Genomic DNA, 15,052 nt, shown 5'->3' on the forward strand with positions numbered 1-15,052 from the left:
ATCCATGTAAGACAAAACACGTTTGTTAAAGTGTGTGGTAAAGCTTAGGGTGCTGAACGGGACCCATATATATATATATATATGGTGGCGTTCGCGGGCTAACGTTTTAGCAAATTTTTTGACAAACTTTTTTTAACCGCTGGATCTAACGTAATCGAACGTACGTTATTTAATTTCACGCATTATAATAAGAAGTTACATATTTATAGCGCCATCCCTTAAAAATTGAGTATTTCATGCTTCCTCCCTCTCCTCTTTAAACCAGAGAGAACAGAACTCTCTGTTCTCTCTCTCTCTTCGAACTCTCTCCTCTCTTCGCCCTCTCTCTCTCACTCTCGCCCTCTCTCTCATCATTCTCTGTCTCACTCTCACTCTCACTCACTCTCTCTCTCTCATCATTCTGAGGAGGTTTCATGACCAGCGAAAAGCAAGCTTAGTATCAAATCGAGAATTTGTTCCGTCGATAGATTTGAATTCTTCAATACCCATCCTAGAAGATCATCTTCGTCCATTTTCCCATTCTCATCGTTCGCCTTCCGTATTCTCATTTCCATATTTCGCTCAATAGCTTTAAGGATGCTCTATCGAGACTACCATATATTAATCATGATTAATAATTAGAGTGGTACACTAATTCTGGAAAAAAAAATAGAGAATGGATTTATTCTTTAATAACTTGAAATTATGATTAAATTAACCACAAAACAGAAAATTTTAAACTAATGACAATTATTAAAACTGGGATTTCTTTAAAAAAAATTAAAATTTTTGTGTATGAAGAGAAGATTGAATTATACCTTTAAGGCCTTTCTATAAGCTGTTCCAGGAAAGTTCAAAGGCGCGGATACAACTCCTTTCATGAATGTAATGTACTCTCTTTTCAAAAGCTCGGTTTCGGGCTCTCCAGGTTCCATACTCATGATATGTTTCGCCATTAAGTTGAAGGTAAACTACAAATATTTCTTGACAAATAAGCTATTTTTGAACTTTTAACATATGAAAATAATAAACAAAAAATATCTTGACAAGGAAAAAAAAAAAAAAAAGTTACCTTCTTTGCTTCATCTTGAGCTGAAAATGTAGTATTCTCCTTCCAAGATCTTATAACCAACAAGGTATGACTCTCTACCTCTTGTAAAAGATGTGTTCGAAGCCTTGCATTGCTCATGAAATTGAGAGAGATCATCCTCATGTCTCTATGCATGTCTCCAACCAAAACAAGCATCGACCATTTACCTAGAATCCCACCTATACTTCTTGGATAACTGCATTCAAACAAGCGAGGAATAGGGCGAGCGAGCAAGAGAGAATGATGAGAGTGAGTGAGAGAGAGTGAATGAGAGAGAGGGCGAGAGTGAGAGAGAGGGCGAAGAGAGGAGAGAGTTCGTAGAGAGAGAGAGAACAGAGATTTCTGTTCTCTCTGGTTTAAAGAGGAGAGGGAGGAAGCATGAAATACTCAATTTTTAAGGGATGGCACTATAAATAAGTAACTTCTTATTATAACGCGTGAAATTAAATAACGTCCGTTCAATTACGTTAGATCCAGCGGTTAAAAAAAGTTTGCCAAAAAGTTTGCTAAAACGTTAGCCCGCGAACGCCACCCATATATATATATATATAGGTCTCGTTCGGCAACAAACATTTTGGCAAACATTTTAGCAAAACATTTTTCAAAACATAGGTTAGAGGTTTTGGAATGGGCTGATTTTTGGTGAGGATGATCTCGTCACCGATCTCGTCGCCAAAAATCAGCTCATTCCAAAACCTCTAACCCATGTTTTGAAAAATGTTTTGCCAAATGTTTGTTGCTGAACATTTCCCTATATATATATATATATATATATATATATATATATATATATATATATATATATATAGGGTTGGGTTCCGTAGACGGGAAATGTTCAACACCCTAATTTTTACCCTACACTTTAACAAACGTGTTTTGTCCTACATGGGTTAAAAGTTTTGGAATGGGCTGATTTTTGGTGAGGATGATTTCTATGATTAGAAGATCATCCTCACCAAAAATGAGCCCATTCTGAAATTTTTAGCCCCATGTTTACAAGTTGAAAAATCGTGAACCGTCCATTTTTTGTAAACTATTTTTGATGGGGTTAGAAGTTTTGGAATGAGCTGATTTTTGGTGAAGATGATCTCCTCACCATAGAGATCATCCTCACCAAAAATCAACCCATTCAAAAACTTCTAACCCATGTAAGACAAAACACGTTTGTTATAGTGTAGGGTAAAGCTTAAGGTGGGGAACGGGACGCTCCGTAAACACATAAAGCTACAACATTTTTGTCTTTATATGATTAAAAAGATTCGGAATAAGCTGATTTTTTTTGTGAGGATGATCTCTATGGTGAGGGGATCATCCTTGCAAAAAATCATTACATTCCAAAACTTCTAACCCCATCAAAACTGATTTACAAAAATTGGACAGTCTAAAAATTTTCAACTTGTAAACATGGGGCTAAAAGTTTCATAATAGGCTGATTTTTGGCAAGGATGATCTTCTCACCATAGAGATCATCCTCGCAAAAAATCAGCCCATTCCAAACATTTTTGCCCATATAAGACAAAACACATTGTAGCTTTATGAGTAGCTTTATGTGTATACGGATCCTAATCCATATATATGACACATAAAGCTACTCATAAAGCTACAACATTTTTATATTATATAGTTAAAAAGATTCGGAATTGGCTGATTTTTGTGAGGATGATCTTTATGGTGAGGGAATCATCTTTGCAAAAAATCATCACATTCCAAAACTTCTAACCTCATCAAAACTCATTTACAAAAATTGGACGGTCTAAAATTTTTCACCTTGTAAACATGGGGCTAGAAGTTTCATAATAGGCTGATTTTTGGCAAGGATGATCTCCTCACCATAAAGATCATTCTTACAAAAATTCAGCTCATTCCAAACATTTTTGTTCATAAAAGACAAAACACGTTGTAGCGTTATGAGTAGCTTTATGTGTATACGGATCTTAATCCTATATATATATATATGGGCCAGGTTCTTACGACCCCTATGGACTCACATTGCGACACACCATTTTGTCTTATATGGGCAAAAATGTCTGGAATGGGCTGATTTTTTGTGAGGATGATCTCTATGGTGAGGAGATCATCCTTGCCAAAATCAGCTCATTATGAAACCTCTAGCCCCATGTTTACAAGTTGAAAAGTTTTAGATCATCCAATTTTTGTAAATCAATTTTGATGGGGTTAGAAGTTTTGGAATGAGATGATTTTTTGCTAGGATGATCCCCTCATCACATAGATCATCCTCACAAAAAATCAGCCCATCCCAAACATTTTTGCCCATATAAGACAAACGGTGAGTCGCAATGTGAGTCGTAATAGGGGTCGTAATAACGCTATCCTATATATATATATATATATATATATATATATATATATATATATATATATATGGCCACTCTGCCACCAATCTATTATAATTATATTTATATATTTATAAGACTGAATGTTGCTTTGTCTTCCCAACAAGATTTGGGGGGGACCCCTTCTGGTTGAAAGAAAGCAAAGTTGTTGTTGTTATTATGGTATTGTGATTAGTAAGATTTTTATTATTATATGTATGAAGGCTTGAGAAGACTGTTTGCATATATTTGTGTCCATGGATCTTTTGGTGGACTATGTACTTCATTGTAAATGCTTTTTTTTTCCTAAAAATTTGAAATTAGCATAATGAATATTATTCCTTTATTTATTTATGGATAAATTACCCAATCATTAATTCAAAAACACTTGACTATCTGAAAACAGAACATAGATTTGTTATTTAGAAATTTATGTGCCAAGGTGATGAACCAATGGTTTGATGTCATGTGTATTAAATGAGCAAGAGTGATTGGTTAATTTCGGAGCTGCTTTAAGTTGGGGTGCCAATTTCAGCTCTCTTTCTAAATTGTGATTGTAATATGCATTATTCTCGTTTTAAAGATCTTTATTAATAGGCATGATAAATGCATAACAATAAAAAAAAATGGAAAGAAGAAAAAAGTAAATAATTGTTTACTTGTCACCCTTGTTGTAACAAAATAACATAGACACAAGGGTTGTGTTTTGACTTTGATTGGATCATTACATATTCCAATGGTAAACTTACTTGATACTAGTTTTTATTGACTCATTTATTGTCTTCTAGGATTTTTACATGATTTTATATTATTTAATTAATAACTAATAGTTTTTTACTTTTTAGGTAAACTTTTTTAAACCTTTTACAATGCCGGTCCCAAACCCAGATAAAGGAGGAGGGAAAAGGATGATCTAACTTCCTATAATAGGCCATCAAGAGGTACGTTTTTGAACTTAAACAATTGGTAACATATCAATTACTATGTCCTTTCATGAAGCCTTTTTCATTTTCTAATACTTAGGTTTTTATTTAGTTCTTGTTTACATGAGCGGCTTCTTTTTGAACTAGTATGTTCAATGTCCTATCTGTTACATGTGGAAGTTTATAGGATGTTATACTGTTGCAGGTGTATGAATCTAATCATGCTAGCACTGTAAGGGTCGGCTTAATTCAAGGCCCATGTGAAGTTCTTCCTCCAAACAAGTTTAAGGAGGAAAGTGAAAGACGTATTCATTTAGAAAACAAGACAAATGATAGGTCACAATTAGTTTTCCTGTGCAAGTAAGTCTCTCCATTTATTGGTGTTTGTTGCAACCCTTTTGGTGCTAGTTACATACAAACTATCATTTTAAAGGTTTATACTAGAGGATGGATTTTGAAAGTGAATGGTGAAAATTTGACTGGCTGGAAAATTTTGATTGGTCTCATTAGAACCTCAAGAGTTTTGTTTGTGTGAAATGTCTAACTTTCTTCATGTTTCAATTTCCCCTGTTAAAGCAATTCTCGCTCTCTAGCTATAAAGGAATTTCTTGTTTGGCAGAGATGGTATCAAGTAGAGAACCGAAGACGTCCCTTCCATGCATATATTCCAGATTATCAAGGTTCTAGAATATATACGTATATACTGAAATGGTGGTCTCATCCATAAGATTAGTTTTGTAGGTTTTATTTTTGCTTTTTGTTTTTTGGAAACAGTAGCAATAGTTAGTTGATTCCCAAATAAAGGATTAACTTGATAAATGGACACACACACACCCTTTGTGAGACCTGTTGTAGCTATAAGAAACAACACCTAAACTTTGAGATTGTGGGTATGATTTCAAATGATCTATAAAAAAGAAAGGAGGTTTCGATATCTATATTGCACCAAATGTATGTCTGATCCATGACTTAATCTGTTCAAATATACTAAATGGAGTTCACAATCATTTATTGTCCAAGATTGTCCTTTACATATTTGTCTTGTGTATATTCTTCTCATTCACAATCATTCTTTTTGAGACCAAAACATTGTTTTGCAGATGGTTTTAGGATGAACCAAAGGGGCTTTTCAGACCTGTTACTGACTAAACCATGCTCATTCTTAAGCTTCATTATCTTCTCTAGGCTTTCCTTATGGGCCCATTTTGAGGTGCATCATGAGACTATTTTGAGGGCCATTTAGGATTTTGTAATTGCCTTTCGTTACAATTCGATGAAAATTTGAATTGGGTGTCCTGCTTTATATCTTGTTTCCTTTGCTGTTTCTTTTTAAGGATTTCTTTTGGTGAATCTTTTTAGAGTTCTCTGTTTATGTATGTCACATGTATATGTATCGGAAGGAGTCTTCAGAATTGACAAGAAGGGCAAGTCAATCTATGGCTTTGTCTTGTACACTAAGTAGCTATATCCCATATTATATCCTTCACTTAAATTGTAATTTTAGTCTTGAGCTTCCATATTTACATCATTTCAATTCAGATTTGGAAGGATTTATCTCAGCCATAGAAAACCAAGTGCCTGAAACTAGGTTTAAAATTTATTGCAGCCTACAACTAAAACTAGACTTACATCTGCATCAATGGCCTTAGATTGTTCTCGCTAGCCACCAATGCGTCGATATCTGTACCATTCGATGGAAATGCAATCTTTGGATACATGATATTAGGTGAACTTTAATTTCCCTTATTTACTTGCTAATTGTAGTTTGCATACAAATTCATTGACAGAAGAGATCTTAAGGCATTAAAGTTGTTTGAAGGAGACTATGATCTTAAAAATCATCCCACGTCAAGCACTATGGTTCTGTGCACATTCCACGTCAATTGAGTGTGTTTGAGTTTAGTATTATTCTTTTTAATTAACTACACAGCATGCTTTGTCTGTATTCCATCTTCTGTATGATCATTGATTTCTTCTTCTGCTTATTGTTTTGTAGCTCTGGTATTGAAATCAGAAAACGTCACTCTTCTGTCAATGAACCTTTGATATTGACGGTATGGAATGATACCTTGGTAATCATGTTTAGGTTACATCATATAATTATTACACTTTAACCATTATATAGGTGCTGCAAATGCATATTTCTGTTCCCTCACTATTAGGTACAGTATCTAATTTTATATTTTTGTATTATTATATTGATATTGTTAGTTACTTTGGTCTTTTGGAGTCGTGAGGCTGGTCTGGCATTGTCTCAATTGTGTAGATAGAGAAGGTTGAACTAGAGGCTTCCTTGAAGATGAGAGAGAAGTCATCAAATGATCGAATTTTTGCAAATGGGCCAGACCCTCCAAACAAACATTTGAGTTTCTTGGAGGTAGTTCCTTCACTATTGTGTAGTTGTTATGTTGGGGTCATTAACAACTAGTAGTCCCAGAAAAGTAATTTATTCTTGTTTTAGTTTTCTGTCAATACCAGTTTACCAATTTTCATAATCTATGTGCTCCACTATTCATTATAATTTATGTATGTGCAATTGGTTTCTTTATTAGGTGCTGCTCTCATGCACACACACTCCACATTGCATATTCACTGACTTTTCATATTTATTTACTCATGTAGACACGCTAAATATTTCAAAGTATAAGCTCCTAACATTGCTACCTGTGTACTAGAATATGGTCTAGTGATAGTATTGAACAGCAGGAGAATGCTCTGAAGCAAGCAAGAACAAGTCAGGAGGAGGTTAGGAAGATGAACAGCAGTGAACTTCAGAAAAAGGAAATTATTCGGTTACAGTGTTCACGAGTAGAATTATTTGTCTTGGCAGAGAAACTTCCAGATTATAATTTTCTTTCAATTTTGAAGAGTTACAAACCAGCAATACCATCTGTACAACAAAAGGGGGGTTTTGCAAAAGAGTCCGCCTAGTCTATACTAAGGAGACAATGTGATTATTGAGTCGCTCCTTACAAGAGTTGTAAGATGACAATTTGAGGATTTTATTGATGACTACATAATATGTATATTTGTGTGCGTGTGTGTGTGTAAAACCATGTATGCTAGTCTCTACATTGTGGTGAATCATGTATAGGATGTAAGCAATCAAAGGGTGTGTAACATATGTCACAACTTGATAGTCTGTTTGGTGCCTATTTGAGTTGTGGTAGCTTTCTTGCTTAATTGATAGAAACCAAATTTTTATGATTTTAATTATCACTTCGTATTACATGACAACCAAATGAGTATCCATTTTGGTTTCTATGGTCGATATGGATGCCCATCATATTCTTGTTCTATGATTTTTCTTTTTCTTTTTTTTTTTTATTATTATTTCGTTCATTGTGATTGGTGAATTAGAGGACCGTGCTATTATTTGTTAAACCTCCAAATTCGACGGTCATACTCTATGGATTTTTTTTATATTTTTTTTAAGCCCATTCTCCAATAATTTGATAGTCCAGGGCCGTCAAAAAACAATTCTACAAGAGAATATTTGACGGGAGGGACCGTCAAATTTCTCAAAATTTGACGGACTAAGACCGTCAAATATGGGCCTTTTTCACCAAAAGATCCAAGGACTCAAATATATGCAAACAGTCTTCTCAAGCCTTCATACATATAATAATAAAAATCTTACTAATCACAATACCATAATAGCAACAACAACTTTGCTTTCTTTCAACCAGAAGGGGTCCCCCCCAAATCTTGTTGGGAAGACAAAGCAACATTCAGTCTTATAAATATATAAATATAATTATAATAGATTGGTGGCAGAGTGACCTTGCAGCCTCCATTGCTAGTCAGTCAGTCATATTCGTGGAGCCAGGTAACTTGCTAGAGAGTTTATTGGCTTGCAAGTATTAGTATTTTCGTGTGTGTTTAGGATTTTCTATGAATCAAATCATAATTGTAAACAACAACTTTTCAAAAACTTGTATAATGTCATTCTTCAATTACACCACAACAATAAGGCAAAGAATTTAGATAGAGCAGAGAGGTGCTCAAGCATAAAACAGTGTGCTATGTACACACCCAAAAGAAAGCATAGTAGCATGCTTCAGTAGAATCATATGCTTTAGCAGTCTATGGACAACCAGGTACATTTATCAAAAACACAAACACAAAAAGGTCATCAGGTGCAATTTCGACTAATGAGTTGAATTGGTCATTCGTTAGAAGTAAAGGCAAATTCAAGCCCATCAGACACACTAGTAGTGCTAATTCAAGTCGACAATACCCCATCTTTCTCTCTATACTTTACTAGTTAATTTTTGGTTTCCTTGATGAAAAATGAGACATATGGGGTGGGGTATTTATAGTGAAAATAGTGGAGAAAAGGGAGAGAAAGCAAGAATTTGGAGCAAAAATAAAGAGATGAAATCAACATATGGCACAAATCTCATCAGACACACACTAATATTTTAAGTTTTATAAGTTAATTTGGAGGAAAAAGGAAAAAAGATTAAAATGAGATTGGAAAATGAAACTTTTATAAGGTATCTTTGCATGACTAAACTCACCACCTTACATTCTTTATCCATGGTGAGATTATCGATAAAGTTAGCCCTTTACAGATAAAAAGACCACCCAATTCGAACCATGACAACCATATCCTCACATTTGAGGTGCGGGACCAACAAAGATATTTCTAGCACATATATGTATGTGTGTGTTAGTGATGAACAAAAAGTAATCCGTCTTCGGAATTTATATTTATAGATCTTCATCATGGAGATCATCAACAATAAAACTCAGCTAAATCTGAAAATTCTATCCTACAAAACTAGGTTACAAGTTATAAAGTTCGGAAAGTCCCTTTAAATGTTATTTGAGACCACTTTTCATATGGTTGGATTCTTTGGAACGGGCTGAGGAATGATTTTCTGTGAGGATGTCATCCAAACAAGATAACAGACTCAATTTGATGTAGCCCCCCCCCCCCCCCCCCACCCAAAAAAAAAAAAAAAACAGATAAATATTTAGCATGCATCTCAATACACAAGCATATCATTTTTTCTCAAAGATAACATCTAATTTATATTGAACAGAGATAAATGAAAAACAATGGAAAAACTAGTTAATTAACATACCTTTGTTTCAGTCTTAAAGAACTCATATTCAGAGTAGTACTTCTTAAAGAACTCATAGTTACAAGCAGGAAACTTGTTTGTAAGATTAAAAGCAAATTTCAATTAAAAAGGTTAAATGTAAGCACAAGGTGCACCACTGACTAGAAGAACATGATAGTTACTGTGAAGAAGTTGCATTTGCTGCTGTACTTTCGATTTTTCGTCTACTGTTTCCCAAATTTAGGAGTTCAAGACTCTTATCGGCTGAATGTACCTAAAATTTGGAAGGAAATAGTTAAAAGGACCCATTATAAGTAACCTGATCATGGTACCCAATTGATTAAACCTAAATTGGAAAGAAAAGAAAAATAGTTATAGATGGAAAAAAATTGATGAAAGATAAAAAGTTGATCAAGTAACAAACTAGATCATTTTTATCACAAGAAAAGCAACAAAGAAATGGATGAACATTACTTAACCAACAATAAATGATTTTGTACATTAAATTGTAATACTTCGCATTTTATTTTATTCCCAAATGTCAAGCGGTGTATCCAAATACATGCAAAGTAATTTTTAAATTTTTTGAAAAAATAAAACAAGATAACTAATGCAACAAAGAAACCCCATAAGAGTAGAATTAAATAGGTGTGCAAGAAAAATTACGAAAAATAAGATTGAAGTTAAAGGAAGAGTGTCTGTTGAGCAAATAAAACAGCATAAATATGTATGTAACTGCACAAGTAACCCAATAAAGAAAACCTACAAGTGTTGAATCGAATAGGTATCAAGAGATAAACTAAAAAAATAAGATGAAAAGTAAGGGAAGAGGGTTCCGTACCCATCAATCAGGCAACAAAATGCCATAAGCTTTCCAAGCTTCAAATGTAGTATATAGTTGAGGAGGAACGGAAAAAAGACTTGACAGTGGATTCTGCCAAGGGAAACCGGTTAGAATCCCTCAGGAGATAAGTCAGTCGATGTAAGGTCATATAAGAGACGAGTTCATATGTAGTGTGTTATGTAAAATGGAATGGGGGAGGCAGAACTTTAAGTTCACCCTGAGTTACCACATCAATTTCTTGGATAAATAAAACAATGCAAGTATTTAGCAACACAACTTATTACCAACAAAAGAAAACTAAAACATTTGAATTTAATAGGTGTCATACTCCCAATCTGAATAAAAGGGTATGCTTTATCTTTCTCAATGCCTAAATTGAAACATACATTTGATTTTAGGATACAGCTACGAGCATAAAACATTAATAAAAAGCTCTGTGACACTTGAAGGAACAAATGAACACTACCCATATAAATAGATGGCCATGAACGCAGAAAGAAGAGCATAAACATGAACACAAACATACTACAACCCATTTCTATTCTCTCCAAATGTGCTTAGTCTAAAACCTTCATAGTAGAAGAAGCTTCAATGGCTAGAACATATATTGGTTATCTAACTTCTAATAAATAATTGTATTAATCAAGAACTATTTGTTGGAACTAATTGGAGGTGATAAGTAGCATAGTAAGACTGGTGATACTAGTCAAGCTTTATAAATAATACAAAAAATGCGATGAAACCATGGTCATGGGGAGAATGAAAACATAACTGCTATGGACCATAGTAGAGTTATGATGTATTTTTCAATGCAAATTTTATTAAATAAAGTTTGTTTACTTTCATAAAATTTATCAATTCAAAATTAACAAAAAACATTAAAATCCGAAAAAAGCTAAAATCCAAAATCTGTACCGTTTCAGATCGTGCAACAGAGATCTTCCCCAAGTTGTTCTCTGTCTCCCATGCTTCCTGCAACATAGAAAAGTAAAAAAAATTTAGAGATTGAAGAGCTCGAATGAGTTCTAGAGCCGCTAAACAAAGTTTCCCTTTGTTTTATAATCACATTAAACAAGCAATAACTTCTCAAAATCTTACCGTAGAATATCTACTTGAATCCAAGGAGAAAGAAAAAAAATGATGAGAAAAAATTCAGATCTAATCATATCAAAACACTCAGATCTATGAAATCATTTGGATCCTTAATCAAAATTTTATTTGTTCTTAGGTTTTGTTTCGTGCAAAATGAATACATTTGAGAAACATAAAATCAAAATTAATATATTTTGTGAATCAAAAACCCTAGATCTCATCTTCAACAATCTGAATAGCGCTATGGATCCATCGACCTGAGAGAGAGAGAGAGAAAGACTCACCTTAAAAAAATAACAGTGAACAACTTTATGGCTTCTTATTCACTCGATTGTTTCCAATGTTGAGAGATCGAGAGCACTTCGAGAGATCAGATAGAGAGAGATTGAGCGATGAGATCGATCCAGAGATGACTTCTTATTTGCTCAATCGTTTCTAATGTTGAGTGATCGAGAGTACTTCGAGAGATCAGATAGAGAGAGATTGAGTGATGAGATTGATCCAGAGATGACATCGAGGAAGACGGAGAGAGATCGAGACATTCGTGAGAGAGAGAGAGAGAAAGAGCCAGAGAGTGAGTGAGGGAGAAAGAGTTTCGCCTTTCTCTTGTAGAATGTGTTTTGTAAACACGAAATTCGTGGTCCAATGGCCGCGGAATTTGGGCATTAAAATTCGACGGGCCAGGCCCAACAATATTTTTCTTCAAAATTTGCGATTTTCACGTAGTGGAAATAGTCACTTTGAAACCTTCGAATCCATTACTGTTCATGTTTTGGTAATTAAAATGAACAGTGAGTCAGAATTGTAAATTCGTCAAATGTTGATCACGTTTTAATAAATACTCATATACCTTTTATCCTCTTTAACTACCTTGCAACACTTGTGCTACCCATTGACATAATATGCTTGGGTGTGAGATCATTCTCTAGAAGTCCAAAAAATGGAAATAAGTTTGTGCAGTTTTTTATAGTGTTTTAGGTATAAAACCAATTAGCCCATTGAATGAAAATCAAGAAACTTAAAATTTTCGTATCCAGAGATTTTTGTGGATCTGTCCAAGGAACTATAATTGCTCATATAGATGAATTCAAATTCTTCAAATTCCTAATATCTGCTGGAATTGTCCGTGGAAAATCTTTGATCGCTCAATCGAATTTGATAAAAGTTTGTGTAGCTTTCAATGTCTGGAAGGATCAATTGTGATGCTTTATACACTACTAATTAACACTCCCCCTCAAGTTGGAGCATAGATATTATCTCTAAAAATCATATTAAATTGTTGATTGTTTGAGTTTGACGTTTGATTAGAGTGAGGGGGAATTAAGAAAGCGAGACGTAACTACCTGGGTACGTTGTTAAGCTACCGCTCAAAAATTCGGGATGGATTTAGGAAAAAGTCCCTATAGTTAAGTAATATTTGCTTTTTAATTATACATGTTACTCTTAATCCTTTTAACAAAATATTGAAAACAATCAAGTTGCAAAGGAGTCCCTATGATCTGATACATCCCTCACGATTTTGGGAAATATATAAAATATCCCTCGCGTTTTCAAATCGATGCACCTTCTTGAGCTCAATGTAGTTTGGAACACTAACAAAAGATGAGTTGGATGGCCTCATTAAACCTCTAGCACAACACCTTAATTTTTATTTTTTCTCCCCAAAACTAGGTCATCTTCAAGCTCTTTAGGATTGAATGTTGAAGGTGCAAAAATCTTATTGTTGAAGATGAGGGTAAAAAATTATACCCTTGGTTTGAAGATGACATATTTTGGAGAGAAAATTCATAGTGCACCATACCCCAATGGTGTCCCAAAAGGATATGATATTTGGTAACTTTTGTGGTCTTTAACTCTGTAACCTAGTTGCATTATTGTAAAATCCTTAGTTTTAATTAAATTATACAATTGTCATTATTTATCTTTGGATAAGTCATTGATAATTCTGATATCAAAAAAGGTATCTTAGTGGGAAGAGCTGTATTAGGCATCGAAGAAAATAAGTGATTCCCTTATTAGCTATCTAACACCGGTCTCATCCCACTACTTTAATAGCAACCTTAATAATAGGTGATGACTTTCTCTGCTTTCTTTGGTCTTTTAGAATGTCTAGAACTGTACTTTATTGCATTACAGATAAATCCTTATTTTCAACGAGCATATCTAATTTCATTATTATATTAATTATTTGTCTAGCATTGGTCTTGTCTCTTTATTTGCTTTGCTTTGAGGGCCGCATGGACCATCCTACCCTATCACTTGTTACAGTAGTGAGTTGTCACTTTATGTGGAGGGCCATATAAAGATTTGAAGGTACGACTTGCGGAGAATACATAGTCATTCTTACCATCTCAGCTAATCCTTGGTGGGTTGCACTGGTCTTATCTCATTAATCATCAACGAAATTTATAAAAGATGCTGACTTTTTTGTGAACGGTAGAAGATGTTGACTTTGTATACTTTTCAAGTCCTTTGGGCAACTTTATCGCATTAATAAAAATAAAATAAAAAATCCTTACTTTCAACTAAGTTATATAATTTCCATTATTTCATTTGATTACTAAAATATTATTAATATTTGTAATTAGATATATGTTGTTTTTATGAACTTTACCAGTCTTGATATAATGGACAAATGGAGTAACCAGAGATACCTAGGCCAAACAAGTTGCAATGGACACCTCAAGATACAATGATTTTGACATGGTATATTGAATATTTGAGATACCCCTTGACCTCGGTCTCATTTGGAAGATTAACAAAAAAATGACTTATATGGGTAAAACTTTGAGTTTTCTCCCAAAAATCCATTATTCTTCAAGCTTTAGGGTAAATTATTTTTTTCTCTATTCAACTTTATCGTCAACCTCTCATAGATAAATCTCTTTTTTCTATTAAAAAATCTATCATTTCTTACTTCAGCAAAAATCCTAGCGTAAGGTTCAAGGCATCCCAATCTTCTTTTGTCTTATATTGGTCAAAAGTTTGGACTAGACTTATTTTTGGTGAGGATGATCTCCCCGGAGAGATCATCCTCACCAAAAATATGCTCATTCCGAAACTTTTGACCCATATAAGACAAAACAATTTGGTTATGACGTGGAGTGCTCTTGGTAATAATTGGGGTGTCTATAACGCTATCCTAAATCCTAACTAGTTCTTGAGGTTTAAAGGTGATAAAATCTTATATTGATGAACACAAGGGTAAACTTTCTCATCCAAGGGATTGAAGCTGACACATTTTGGAGCAGAAAGTCAAGGGCATTTACGTATATGAAAACAAAATCAATTAATGAATCAACCTATGGTCTTGAGAATGAAAGAATTGTGAGGGGAATGAAAAACTTCCTTATTCAAGGAAGAAAAAAAAAAAAAGCAATATTCGTAGGGTCTCGTTAAAGTGCAATAAATACACCTTGGGAATAAGCATTTAGGAGTATTTTGATAAAGTAAAAAAACAAAAAGATTTTTTTAGGGCATTTTTGGTATAAAATTCAATTTCTGAAATGTATTTATTGCAATCCAAGGGCACGCCCATATCCGTATTACTCGTCAAACAAGGAGGCTTGTCCCATTACTCTACTATCAACTCTGATAAAGAGTCATGCTGGAGTGACATCGAAATTGACATGGTTTCACACATTGCTGGGCAAAAAACCATAGATGATATTAGTTCGTATCTCGATGAAATGCATCTATGGTTCCATACATACATGGAT

At 34.0% G+C, this 15,052-nt stretch overlaps 2 long non-coding RNA genes and 1 pseudogene across 4 annotated transcripts; 1 reads left to right on the forward strand and 2 right to left on the reverse strand.

Moving 5' to 3' along the window:
* Nucleotides 1-395: 395 nt before the first annotated feature.
* LOC147382872 (cholesterol 22-monohydroxylase CYP90B51 pseudogene) lies at nt 396-1,300 on the reverse strand (annotated as a pseudogene). The gene is made up of 3 exons (XR_015173244.1): nt 1,052-1,300; nt 798-950; nt 396-590 (listed from the first exon to the last, which is right to left on the reverse strand). The product of XR_015173244.1 is annotated as a cholesterol 22-monohydroxylase CYP90B51 pseudogene (transcript).
* Nucleotides 1,301-4,216: 2,916 nt separating this feature from the next.
* Nucleotides 4,217-7,516, forward strand: LOC147382873 (uncharacterized). 2 transcript variants are annotated; one of them, XR_015173647.1, is made up of 4 exons: nt 4,217-4,343; nt 4,531-4,685; nt 6,592-6,702; nt 7,001-7,516. It is a non-coding gene; the product is annotated as an uncharacterized LOC147382873 (long non-coding RNA). The 2 variants fall into 2 exon arrangements; XR_015173646.1 differs by lacking the exons at nt 6,592-6,702; nt 7,001-7,516 and adding an exon at nt 5,932-6,576.
* Nucleotides 7,517-9,465: 1,949 nt separating this feature from the next.
* LOC147382874 (uncharacterized) lies at nt 9,466-11,870 on the reverse strand. The gene is made up of 3 exons (XR_015173951.1): nt 11,618-11,870; nt 11,157-11,213; nt 9,466-9,671 (listed from the first exon to the last, which is right to left on the reverse strand). It is a non-coding gene; the product is annotated as an uncharacterized LOC147382874 (long non-coding RNA).
* Nucleotides 11,871-15,052: the final 3,182 nt, after the last annotated feature.

Source organism: Akebia trifoliata, chromosome 16 (genome assembly GCF_017979445.1).
Source record: "Akebia trifoliata isolate Shusen 1 chromosome 16, ASM1797944v1, whole genome shotgun sequence".
In the NCBI taxonomy this organism is placed as follows: domain Eukaryota; kingdom Viridiplantae; phylum Streptophyta; class Magnoliopsida; order Ranunculales; family Lardizabalaceae; genus Akebia; species Akebia trifoliata.